The sequence below is a fragment of the Tenrec ecaudatus genome, chromosome 2 (assembly GCF_050624435.1).
Source record: "Tenrec ecaudatus isolate mTenEca1 chromosome 2, mTenEca1.hap1, whole genome shotgun sequence".
Classification (NCBI taxonomy): Eukaryota; Metazoa; Chordata; class Mammalia; order Afrosoricida; family Tenrecidae; genus Tenrec; species Tenrec ecaudatus.
In genome coordinates this window covers 146,175,564-146,188,893 of record NC_134531.1, presented here as the reverse complement: position 1 = coordinate 146,188,893, position 13,330 = coordinate 146,175,564, and the positions used below count along the sequence as shown (strand labels likewise).

The following is a 13,330-nucleotide window of genomic DNA, read 5'->3' as shown; positions in this document are numbered from 1 at the left end:
CCACTCCTTCATAAACCCTTGATAATTTACAAATGATGATTATTTTGTCATATCTTACACTGTCCAATGTCTCCCTTCACCCACTTTCTGCTGTCTGACCTCCAGAGAGGAGGTCATATGTAGATCCTTGTAATCGGTTCCCCCTCTCTACCTCACCTTCCCTCTACCCTCCTGGTATCACCACTCTTACTACTGGCCCTGAGGAATTCATCTGTCCTGTATTCCCTGTGTTTCCAGTTCCCATCTGTACCAGTGTACATCCTCCGGTCCAGCTGGATTTGTAAGGTAGAATTGGGATCATGATAGATGGGGGAGGAAGCATTTAAGAACTAGAGAAAAGTTGTATGTTTCATCGTTGCTACACTGCACCCTGACTGGTTCATCTCCTCCCCATGACCCTTCTGTAAGGGGATGTCCAGTTGCCCACAAATGGCCTTTGGGTCCCCACTCTGCACTCCCCCTCATTCACAATGATGTGATTTTTGTTCCTTGATGCTTGATACCTGATCCGTTCAACACCTCGTGATCACATAGGCTGGTGTGCTTCTTCTATGTGGGCTTTGATGCTTCTGTGCTAGATGGCCGCTTGTTTCCCTTCAAGCCTTTAAGACCCTAGATGGTATATCTTTTGATAGCCAGGCACCATGAGAATTCTTCACTGTACTTGCTTATGCCCCCATTTGTCCTCAGCAATCGTATCAGTAAGGAGAGCACACAGTGATGATCTTTTTGTTGTTGTTCTTTGATGCCTGAAACCTGATCCCTTCGACACCTTGTGATCACACAAGCTGGTGTGCTTCTTCTGTGTGGGCTTGGTTGCTTCTCAGCTAGATGTCCACTTTTTTATCTTCAAGCCTTTAAAACCCCAGATGCTATATCTTTTGATAAACGGGCACCATCAGCTTTCTTCACCACATTTGCTTATGCACCCATTTGTCTTCAGCAATTGTGCCAGGAAGGTGAGCATCATGGAATGTCTGTTTAATAGAACAAAGTGTTCTTGCATTGAAGGAGTACTTGAGTGGAGATCCATTATCCATCTGCTACCTGAGTACTAAACCTATAAATATATGCACACAGATTTATTTCCTCCTCATCATAAATAAATATATTTGCCTTTTCACTTTCTTGATGGTGTCCTTTGAAGAACAATTTTTAACAATTTATATAAAAACCAATTTTTCTACTCAGTTGCTTGTGTATTTGCTATCACATCAAGGAACCCTGTAGCAAAATCATGAAGACTTACTACTGTGCTTTCTCTTTTACAGTTTTAGCTCTCATGCTTAGGTCACTGATCCATTTTGAGTTAGTATCTGTGTATAGTGTCAGTTACAGAGCCACCTTCATTCTTTTGCTTGTGGCTGACCGGTTGTCCCCGAACCATTTGTTAGAAAGAGAGTTCTTTCTCCCATTAGGTAGTCTTGGCATCCTTGTAAAATGGATCAACCATAAATGCAGAATTTTATTTCTGGATTACAACTTTGTTGTTTTCAGAGTTTAAGTTTTGCATTTCTTTCATTAAATGTATTTCCTGAGTGCCTTATTTTCTTGGATGCTATTATAAATGCAATTGTTTTCTTCATGTCATTTTCAACTTGTTCTTTACAAGTGTATAAAAATTGTTGACTTTTTAATGCATTGCCCTTGTTATCCTTCAACTTTGCTGGGCTTGTTTACAAGTTCTACTAGATGACAGTGTATTCCTTAGGATTCTTTACATAGGAGGTTATTTCATCTGTAAATAGAGACTGTTTTATTGCTTCCTTTCTCATCGGAAAGTCTTTTCTTTCATTGTTTTTTATGCATTTAGAATCATTGAAATAAATCCAAAGTACAATATCTGTGACATGAAAAATTTATACAATTCATATTTCGTGTCCCAAGAGTTGAATTGGCAAAGCTACATGTGTGTGCTTTCCTGTGGCTCCTTTTGTGCTACAGCTGAGGAGTTTTCTGCGAAGCACCTATTGATACTTCACCATGTCCCACTGCCACGTGCACGATGTACAGCGACGCTTTACTATTTTTGTTGCTAGTGTCTACCCATCATGTAAAAAGATGGACTTTGAATGGGGTGTTTTTAAGACACAGTACATTGTGGGTTGTTTGGTCATCACCATAATTGCCCAGCGGCACTCTGGTGCCGTAGTGAATTACCCACCAGCCACTTCGTGGGAGAAAGATGAGGCTTTCTGCTCCCACGAAGATGCAGAGCCTCAGAGACCCACCGAGGCAGCTCTGCTCTCCTCTAGAAGGTGGATATATGAGTCACAATCTAGTCAATGACGGTTATTTGGATTTTGGTATCGCTGACAAATAATTAAGTTTATTCTACAGTAACACTATAGCTATTTGCAGTATCCACTGACAAGCCCACACGGGTTTCTCAACTCACAGGAAAGCAAGGATTGAAATTAATTAGACAATCTAAAATAGAATATCTCATCACAGCAGAATTTCTTCACAAAAATAAACATCAGGCTGCAAACAAAGTTTCCAAGTGGCCCATTTGTTAGCCAAGCAAGAAAAGCTGTTTACCAATAGTAGTTAATGAAATCATGTCTGACTGCAGCCGCCCAATGATGTGTCCAGAGAAAACAAACTCACAGAAGACTATTAGCCTTTAGGCAAGAACAGTTGTTCAAAGAGTTGAGGACATTAGGAGTAAAATAAATAGTCAGCTAAAGGGCAAGACAAATGATTTCAAGTGGCTTTCCTTGGCTCGAGATGAGTCAACAGATGTTAACAATTGGTTTTGTTGTCGTTAGGTGTAATTGAGCTGGTTCCAACTCATATTGACATACAGAAGGAGAAACTCCCCTCTCCCGCACCACCCTCCCCGTGTTGCAGCCGCTGTCTCACTCCATCTCATTGGGGGCTTCCTCTTTTCTACAGATGCTGTCCTGTCCCAAGCATGAGGCTCTTCTCTAAGGACTAATCCCTCTTGATAAAGTGTCCAGAGCACGCGAATCAACATCTCACCACCCTTGCTTGGAAGGAGCACTCTGGCCCTACTTCTTCAACGACAGACTTGTTTGTTCTCTGGAATATTTGCTATTCTTCACCAACACTGTAATTTAAGTGTATCCATTCTTCTGACATCTTCCTTATTCACTGTATTGAGCTTTTGCAAACTGAATTAATACGAAGTAATTTAAAATACCATGTCTTGGATCAGGTGCACCTTAGTTCTCAGAGTATCATCTTTGGTTTTTTGGTTTGTTTTGAACAATGTGAAGAGGCCTTTGCTGCACGTTTGTTCAAGGCTGTTTGATTTCTTGACTGCTGCTTCCACAGGCCTTGATTGTGGATCCAAATAAAATTAAAGCCTTGATGAATTTATCATGACAGTGTTCACTGTTCCAGTTGTGAGGATTTTTCTTTTCCCTATGTTGAGATGCAATCCATCTTAAAGGTTATATTCTTTCATCTTCACCAGTAAGTGCTTCAAGTCCTCTTTCCTTCCAAAAGTAAAGGTTGTGTCATCTTCATTTCACAGGCTGTTCATGAGCCTCCTCCATTCCCAACGGCATGCTCGCCTTCATATAATCTAGCCTTTCAGATTATTTGCTCAACATACAGATTGAGTAAGTATGATGAAAAGATGCAATCCTGATGCTTGCTTACATTTCCTAATTTTAAATTGGACCGTATCCCCTTATTCTGTTTGAGCAACCTCCTCTTGGTCTAAGTGTAGGTTCTGTAGGAACTGTTACATGTTGTGGGGTTCCCGTTCTTTTCAGTGTTGTCCATAGTTTGCTGTGAAGCACACGCCAAATATCGTTACAGGGCCAATGAAAAGTAGGCACTCTGGTATTCTCTGCTCTCAGCTAGGCTCCGTGCGACACGGATACTCCGCATCCCAAGTCCTCTTCTGAATCCAGCATGGGTGAGCCAATAGATGTTAATCTTTTCTTTCTGTGTGTACAATATCCTTAATATCCTATAATTCTTATGATCTTTGGTCAGTAGTGTTCAGTGCATATAATCTTGTCTTTGGTGTATATGGGTGTGTGTGTGTGTGTGTGTGTGTGTGTGTGTGTATGAATGCTTTCTAGTGATTTTTAAAAATATTATTATTAAAAGATCATTTTTCTCTTCCAGCTTTTATAACAATCCATACTATAACCTAGTCTTAGCATGGTCTCTAAATTCAGGTGGACTATAGTTAAGATCATTTTGGCGCTCGTGGACTTTTAATGTTCTTCTAGTTCACCTTGAACTTGTATACAAGAATGGAGAGTCTGCCGCAGAGTCAACCCTTGGCCTTGTTCTGGCTGATGATATTGAGCTTCTTTGTCAGTAACTGTTTCAAGTCCTATTGACTTTCAGCAAGCAAGATTGCGTCATCTGCATATCTGATATCAAAGATTATTAATGAGCTTTTTCCAATCCTGATGCCATGTTCTTCTTCATATAACCTAGCTGCTCTGCTCAGCATACAGATTGAGTAAGTATGGTAAAAGGACACAACCCTAATGCATTATTTCCAGATTTTATTTTAATATATTTAAGCTTTTATTAGAATTAGGTGAAGGATTATAGATTACTAGTTTTATATTTAGCAATTTATATACATTTTGTTTCATCTCATCCATTTCCATCTCCTCAATGTTCCATTGCTTCTCCCCCTTCCTCCCAGTGTTTCGTGTTTCCATCCCTCCTCCTTTCCTAACCCTCAGGCCTTAGGTAAATGGTGTTCTTTTTTATCTTAAATTATTGATTATTATAACATAGGAATGGGTTCAGCTCCTGAAGAGTGACTAAGGGCCATCGTCTTGGGTCCTATGAGGCTCTCTGACCAATAAGCCTGGTCTCCTTTAAAATTTTGAATTCTGTTTCACATATTTCTATGCAAGACCTTTTCATGTGATCGTTTTCAGACCAACTGGCAGTGGTAGCTGGGTACCATCTAGTTCTTGAAGTCTCAGGCTTGTGGAAACTGAGGTATGGGCGGCCCGTTAGTCCACTAGAGCAATTGCTTCCATATAACTTTCGGTTTCCATCACTCTTCTTTCTTCTTGATGGGGAGAGACCAACAGTTGCACCTTAGCTGTCTACTCACAAGCTGGTGAGATCCCAGGCACTACTCATCAAAGCAGGATGTATAAAATTGTCTTTGTGAACAATGGTATGCAATTTCTCTTAGTGCCCCCTGAGACTAAGATCCTGAGACCTGAGGCCAGTGATTTGGGGTGTTTGGTTGCATCTTAAGAAGTTTTCATAAATTGGCGCCAGGTATGCTGCACCACACTGGTGGATATATTTGCAGCAAAAGTAAATGAAAACACACGTATAAATTGTTGTTAGTTGTTAAGTGCCATCCAATCTGTTCTGATTCATAGTGACTCTGTGCACAACAGAACGAAACACTGCCCGGTCCTGCCCCGTCCTCACCATTGTCCCTGTGCTTCACCCCTAGCTGCAGCCTCATGTGTCACTGCCCCACTACATTACCTTCTCCAGGAACTGGTCTCTCCTGATAGCACGTCCAACATATGTGAGACACGAGACAACGTTTCAACAACTCTAAGGAGCATTCTTGCTGTACTTCATCCAAGAGATCTGCTTGTCCTTTTGCCAGACCATGGGACTTTCAATATTCTTCTCCAACATCACAGTTCACATGCGGCAAGATTTCTTCGGTCTCCCTTATTCAATGTCCAGATTTCTCATGCATATCTGAGGCCATTGAAAATACCGTGGCTTGGGTCAGGCACACCTCAGTCCTCAAAGGAACATCCTTGCCTTCCAGCACTTTAAAGAGGTCTTGGGCAGCAGATACACATAATGCAATGCATCGTTTGATCTCTCGACTGCTCCTTCCAGAGCATTATGGATCCAAGCAAGATGAAATTCTTGTCAACTTCATTTTTTTCCCTCCATTTATCATGATGTCACCTATTGGTCCAGTTGTGAGGAGTTTGGTCTTCTTTACATTGAGTTCTTTATGCTACGCCCTAGTGCATAGTAGTTACGCATTGGGCTGCTAATCACAAACCCACCAGCCACTCCTCGGGAGAAAGGTGAGGCTTACGACTCCTGTAAAGAAGCACAGGCCCCGAAACTCACAGGAGCAGTTCCACTCGGTCCTAGAGGGCCCCTGCCCTTCCCTGGAGGGCCCCTCTGAGTCGACCCAACTTGATGGCAGTGAGGGTTCTTGTTTTTGTTTCGCTTTTACATCGAGTTGTGCTCTGTAGAGCATGTTTCGATCTCTGATCTTCATCAGTAAATGCTTCAAGTCCTCGTGCTTGCCAATCAAGGTTGTGCACCTGCATGTGACATAAATAAATATCCTCAGTTGGACCTGTGTGTATTCATGGGCGGACTCCTACTCTCTCACACACGTGTTCGTCTTGCATGCTGAGTAGTCGGTCTATTGCAGGACTGTGTGCGTTACAGTAAGACTCTCTGGTGGCACAGTGGGTTACAAGCGGGGCTGCTAACATCAAGATCAGTAATTACAACCCACCAGGTGCTCCACAGGCAAAAGAAAGGCGAGACTTTCTGCTCCCATAAAGATGTACAGTCTCGGAAATGCCAAGGGGCAGTTCTACTCTGTCCTATAGGGTCACTATCAAATGGAATTGACTTGATGGCAGTGAGGTTTGTTTGGGGGTTTGGATTGTTTGGGTTTTTTTCTTATTTGTTTTTAGTGTCCTCCAGGTTCACCCATGCTATGGAACGTTTTGAAGATTCGTCATTATTTTTAATGTTGCATAATATATTCCATTGTGTGTATGTACCGAAGTGTATTTATCCATTCTTTCCCTGACAATCATTTAGGTTGTTTGCATCGTTTTGCTATTGTGAATAGTGCTTGATGAACATGGGTGCATATATGTGTCTCAGTTCTCTAGGCGATATACCAAGGAGGGGGGTTGCTGGGTCATGTGGTATTTCTATTGCCAGGTTTTTGAAGAAATACCGAGTCAGAAATTACTCAACGGCAGTGCGTTCTGACTCTGAGAGAGTTCGTGTTTGAGGGGTCTTCAAAAGGTTCATGGAAAATATGTATTATGAGAAAATTATCCATGGTATTCTAATTTTTGCACCAAAATAAACTGTACTGACTTGTTATAGCATGCATAAATAGGATATACATGGAGGCCCAAGAAGAATAAGACATCGGTTGGGAAAGAGCCTCTGTCAGAGCTACATAAATTCTGCTAAAATTGTTGCAAGAACAAACATCAAATTTGTGGTAAAGCTTGGGTGGAAGGATGGTGAAATCATTGGCGCTTTATGAAAAGTTTATGGGGACATTGCTCCAAAGAAATCGGCATTTTAGAAATGGATAACTCGTGTTAAACAGAGACCAGATTGTATTCAAAAGAAAGCTTCCATTGGCAGCCCCAACCCATGCATCTGGGAGGAAAAGTTTATCTTGTCCGTGCCCTAACTGAAGAAGGTTAGCAATGAACAACGGAAATAAGAGCCAGTACTATAGACATCTCGGTTTGTTCGGCGCACATAATTATGACTGAAAAATTAAAGTGAACAAACTTTCTGCTCGATTGGTCTCAAAACTGCTGGCCCAGATCTGATGTACACAAGAGCAGAGCTTTTAATAGAAATTTTAAACAAATGGATTCAAGATCCTGAAGTACTTCTGAGAAGAATTGTAACTGGAAATTAAACGTGGCTTCAGCAGTACTATCCTGCAGGCAAAGCATCATCCAAGCGGTGGCAGCGACTCGGTCAGAGAAAAAGTGAACCTGTCCAGAGCAATTGTCATGACAAGTGTTTTGGGGGATGCCCGAGACATTCTGCTTCTTGATTTTCTGGAGGGCCAGAGAACAATAACTTCTGCTTTTTAGGAGCGTGTTTTCAGAAAGTCAGCCAAAGGTGGAGCAGGAAAGCCCAGGAAAGCTTCGCCAGAGAGCTCTCTCTACCTCAGCAGTGCTTCGCTTCCTTCCTCTCATTAATCAATGGTCACTTGGCTAGACTTTGGATGAAAAAGCACTAGGCATGCACCCTAAGGTCCTGAGTTGGTTTCTTCTGACGTCTTTTTGTTGCCTAATCTCTAAAAAGTCTTTAAAGGACGCCCCTTTTTCTTCAGTTAGTAACGTTAAAAAGACTGCCCCGACATGGTCTAGCTCCCAGGAACTTTGGTTCTTCAGTGATGGAGTAATAACATCACTTACAAAAGTGCCTTGAACTTAATGGAGCTTATGCTGAGAAATAAAGCTTAGATTTCTTTTTTTGTCTTTTAATTCAGATTTTCCATGAAGTTTTAAAGTCTCCTTGTACAGTAATATCTCATGATGGCTTTAATATTCGTTTCAGTGGTGATCAGTGATATTAAGCATGTTTACATGTGATTATGTGTCACTGGCATATATTTTATGGTGGACTGTAAATCTTATGCCCATTTTAAAAATAGGATTATTAGTCTTGGTGTTACTAATTATAAGAGTTCTTTATGCATTCTAGTCACAAGTCCTTTTCAGACATGTTTTCTGGATTTTTCCCTCCAATCTGTGGTTTGCCCTTTAGTTTTCCTAGAACTGTCATTTGAAGAACAGAAGTTTAAAATTTTAAGCGCAATTAATTCTTTTCTTCTTTTACATTTTGTGATTTTTGACTCCTGCTTAAGAATCTTTGCCAAACCCCAAAGGCACTAAAACCTTCTTCTGCGTTTACTTTTTAGAAGTCTTATAGCTTGAGCTCTGTAGGTCTTTGGTCTCTTCTGAGTTAACTTTTGTATGTGATGTGAGGGAAAGGCAAGTCTCGCTGTGTTTTTATGTGGCTGGCAATGTGTTCTGCTCCATTTGTAGAAAAGGCTATTCTTTTCCCTAAGAATGTCCTTGAATTTACTCGGAACCTTTATTATAAATTAGTTGATTATGTATGTGGGGGACTATTTCTAGGTGCTTCACTTTATTCTGTTGACCTATATGTGTGTGTTTATGGCAATAGCACTTTGTCTTGGTTACTACCGAAACTGAGCAATGTCAATTCTCCAACACTTTTGTTCACTTTCAAAAATTATTTTGGCTATTCTGTGCCCATTGCATGTCCACATACTTTTTAGCATTATCTTGTCAATTTCTACTAAAAGGGTTGTTGGCCTCCTTTTGTTTATTTGTTTGAAACTAGCTCATGTGTCACAAAAGTATTGAAGTCAATTTCAATTTTACTTTTCCTACTTTTATAACCACTCAGATCAGTGTTTAGATGTAGTAGATAAGGAATCTGGGGGATTTTTAAAAATCATTTTTATTAAGGGTTCATACAGCTCTTATCACAATCCATACATATATCAATTGTGTAAAGCACATTTGTACATTCATTGCCCTCATCATTCTCAAAACATTTCTTCTCCACTTAAGTGCATGACATCAACTCCTCATTTTCCCACTCCCTCCCTGCTCCCTCCTCCCTCATGAACCCTTGATAATTTATAAATTATTATTTTGTCATATCTTTCACTGTCTGACGTCTCCCTTCACCCACTTTTCTGTTGTCCATCCCCCAGGGAGGAGGTTATATGTAGATCCTTGTCATCGGTTCCCCCTTTCCAACCCAAATTCCCTCCACCCTCCCAGTATCGCCACTCTCACCACTGGTCCTGAAGGGATCATCCACCCTGGATTCCCTGGATTTCTAGTTCCTATCTGTACCAGTATACATTCTCTAGTCTAGCCAGATTTGTAAGATAGAAGTAGAATCATTATAGTGGGGAGAGGGGGAAGGAAGCATTTAGGAACTAGAGGAAAATTGTATGTTTCATCATTGCTACATCGTACCCTGACTGGCTCGTCTCCTCCCCGAGACCCTTCTGTAAGGGGATGCCCAGTGGCCTACAAATGAACTTTGGTTCTCCACTCTGCACTCCACCCCCCGCCCCGCCTCATTCACAGTGATATGATTTTTTTTGTTCTGATGACACCTCATGATCGCACAGGCTGGTGTGCTTTTTCCATGTGGGCTTTGTTGCTTCTGAGCTAGATGGCCGCTTGTTCACCTTCAAGCCTTTAAGACCCCAGACACTACATCTTTTGATAGCCGGGCACCATCAGCTTTCTTCGCCACATTTGCTGATTCACCCGCTTTGTCTTCAGTGATTGTGTCGGGAAGGTGAGCATCATAGAATGCCAATTAGAAGAAAATATTATTGCACTGAGGGAGTACTTGAGTGGAGGCCCAATGTCCATCTGCTACCTTAATACTAAACCTATGCACATAGATCTGTTTTCCCATCCTCAGATATAAATATATTTGCATATGTACATGTCTTTATTTAGACCTCTATAAATGCCCTTTTCCTCCTAGCTCTTTCCTCTATTTCCCTGGACTTTCCTCTTCTCCCACTATCATGCTCAGTCTTCATTTGGGTTTCAGTAATTGCTCTTGGTTACATTACCCTTGGTCACGCCCTACCAGGCTTCCTACACCCTTCTCACCACCGATTTGGATCACTTGTTGCTCCCTTGTCCCTGGGTTTGTTAACACCACTTCCTTTCCCCCCACCTCCCCGTCTCCCATGTCCCCTCGGAACTGTCGGTCCTGTTGTTTTCTCCTCCAGATTGTTCATCCAGCCTGTCTTATTTAGACAGATCTGCAGAGATAATAACATGCACAAAAACAAGACAGAGCAAAAGCAAGCAAAAACACAAAACAAAAAAACAACAAACCAATGACACACACAAAAAAAAACAAGAAAGAAAAGCTTGTAGTTAGTTCAAGGACTGTTTGTTGGCCTTTAGGAGTATTTTCTAGTCGAATCTGTTGTGGCGCCAAGCCCTGGCCCCAAAGTCTATTTTTGGATTTCTCTGGAGACTTTGTTGCTCTGTTCCCTTGGTTTTCTATTGCACACCCTTTGTGTTTTGCCTCGGTGTGGTGGGATCAGATCAGGCAGAATTCCCACACTGTGTCTCCAGTGTTGTCCTCTATAGGGCTATGGGTCAGTGTCCTCATAGTGGGGCCAGCCATGTGGTCTTCTCTGTGGATTGCCTGCTCTGAGCAGGAATATCGTCCTCAAGGCTTGGTGGGCCAGGATGTGGTCCAATCTCTCCTCCCCACCCACCCCACTTCATCTGCTCCCCTGTGCTCTGATCAAACATGTCCCTCTCCCGGAGTTGCAGATTCAGTGCTGTCCTCTGAACTAAACTCTTGGGGGCAGGGCCAGATGTTCACATAGTTGGGATTGGGGTCAGCCCCTCACACCTCTCCACTGTTTCCCTGCTCCATGCCGGCATGTTGTATTCACATCTTGGAGCACTGGGCTGAAGTCTGGTCCCTCTTTCCCTGTGGAAATATAAACAATACCCTTCCCTTGGGTGGGTTAGTGCACTGTGCCCCTGCTACCCATTTCTTTTTCTTTTTTTTTCCTTTCCCCACCTCCTTTTTAGTTGGCTATCATATGTATCCCTGGATTTGGTTTGGTCCCTGACATACTACTCGGTTCTCACCTGGGGGATTTTAAAAAAGTTTTATTGACACATAATCCACACATCATGCAATCCAACAGTTCAGTCATATCAAGAAGAGCTGTACAGCCATTGCCACATCAGTTTGAGAACATTTTCTTCCTTCTTGTACTCACTGTTATTAGCTCCCCCTCCCCCCGGCCACACACCCAGCATCTCCCCATCACCCCAAGAAACCACTACTCTAGTGGGGGGGTAATGTTGCAACCCTTCTCTTTCTTTTTAATTTAACTTAATTTTTAATTGACTGTTATTAGTTTCCCTTTTACTTGTGGACTATAACACATACAAAGGAAAATATACTATCCATAGTTGCACAGCCCACTGGAACAGAGGCAGTATCCCAATGAATCACCCCCACCCCCAAATTGTATGTGGTTCTTCAGTTGTTTTGTTAAGCCATCCTCCCTCTGCCCTTCCTTGTCCCTCGCCTTCAGTGCGGCCTCAGCATCGTCTTCAAAGTCTTTTCCTTTGGTATGAAAACCAATTTTGTCTTGTTTTATTTTTTCTTTCTGTAATAATGGTATCATAAAATATTTATCTTTATGAGATGGTCTAACTCTGCTGAGCACAATGTCTTCCAGTTTTATCCATGTCGAGCGTTCAACAATCAAGTCATTGCTTTTTAAGGACACACAATATTCCAAGTTGTGAACGCACCAGAGTTTACTTAGCCATCCTGCCAGTGATGGGGGATTTGATTGCTTCCCTCTTTTTGCTATTATAGAAATTGCTGTGAGCAATATGAGTATGCATATTGTTGTTCCTAGGTGGCATGGAGTCAGCTCCAACCCATAGTGAACCTGTGCAAAAGAGAATGAAGAACTGCCTGGTCGTACATCACTGACATAGCGGCTGCTTGGGCCCATTGCTGCAGCCACGGTGTCAGTCCATGGCCTGAGGCCTTCCTCTTTTCACTGCCCCTCTGCTTTACCAAGGATGATCACCTCCTTCTGGGACTGATCCCTCCTGAAAACATGCCCAAATTACGTAAGACAAAGTCTCACCATTCTTGCCTCTAAGGAACACTGTGGTCCTGCTGCTTCCCAGACAGATTTGAGTGTCCTTCTGGCATTTCATGGTACTTTCAATATTCTTTTCCAGCATCACAATTAAAAATACATTGATTTTTCTTTGGTCTTCCTTACTCAATGTTCTACTTTAACATGCATAAGGAAGCAATTGAAAATACCATGGCTTAGCTCAGGCAAAACTTAGTCCTCAAAGTAACTTCATTGCTTTTTAATACATTAAAGATGTCTTGTGCAACAGATTTACCCAGCTAACTGCATTGTTTGATCTCTTGATTGAGGCTTCCATGAACTTTGATTATGGATCCAAGCAAACAAAGTCCTTGACAACTTCAACCTCTTCTCTGATTTATCATAATGGTACCTATTTTTCCAGTTGTGAGCATTTTGATCTTCTTTATATGGAGTTATAATCCATACTAAGGTTGTAACCCTTGATCTTCGTCAGCAAATGCTTCAAGTCCTCCTCACTTTCAACAAGCAAAGTTGTGTCATCTGTCTATCCCAATAAGCCTTTCTCCAATCCTGGTGCCACATTCTTCTTCAAATAATCCAGCTTGTTGGATGATTTTCTCAGAATATAGATTGAATTCATATACTAAGAGGATACAACCCTGATGCATAACTTTCCTCATTAAAAGCCATGTTCTGTTCACCCCATTGCCATATATACATTCTGTATGAGCACAATGAAGTGTTCTGGGAGCCATATTCTTCTCAAGGCCATCCAAGATTGTTATGATCCACACAATTGAATGCCTTGGAATATTCAATGAAACACAAATAAACATCTTTCTGGTATTCTCTGCTTTTAGCCAAGATCCCTCTGACATCAGTAATGATACCCCTTGTTCCACGTGC

The 13,330-nt window shown here is 41.7% G+C and overlaps 1 protein-coding gene and 1 non-coding gene across 6 annotated transcripts in view; one reads left to right on the top strand and one right to left on the bottom strand.

Moving 5' to 3' along the window:
- Positions 1–13,330, top strand: part of NRG2 (neuregulin 2) — a 231,563-nt gene that overhangs the window by 121,276 nt on the left and 96,957 nt on the right. The gene's annotated exons all lie outside the window — the stretch shown is intronic.
- LOC142441576 (small nucleolar RNA SNORA61) lies at positions 9,090–9,210 on the bottom strand. Its single transcript, XR_012782945.1, has one exon. It is a non-coding gene; the product is annotated as a small nucleolar RNA SNORA61 (small nucleolar RNA).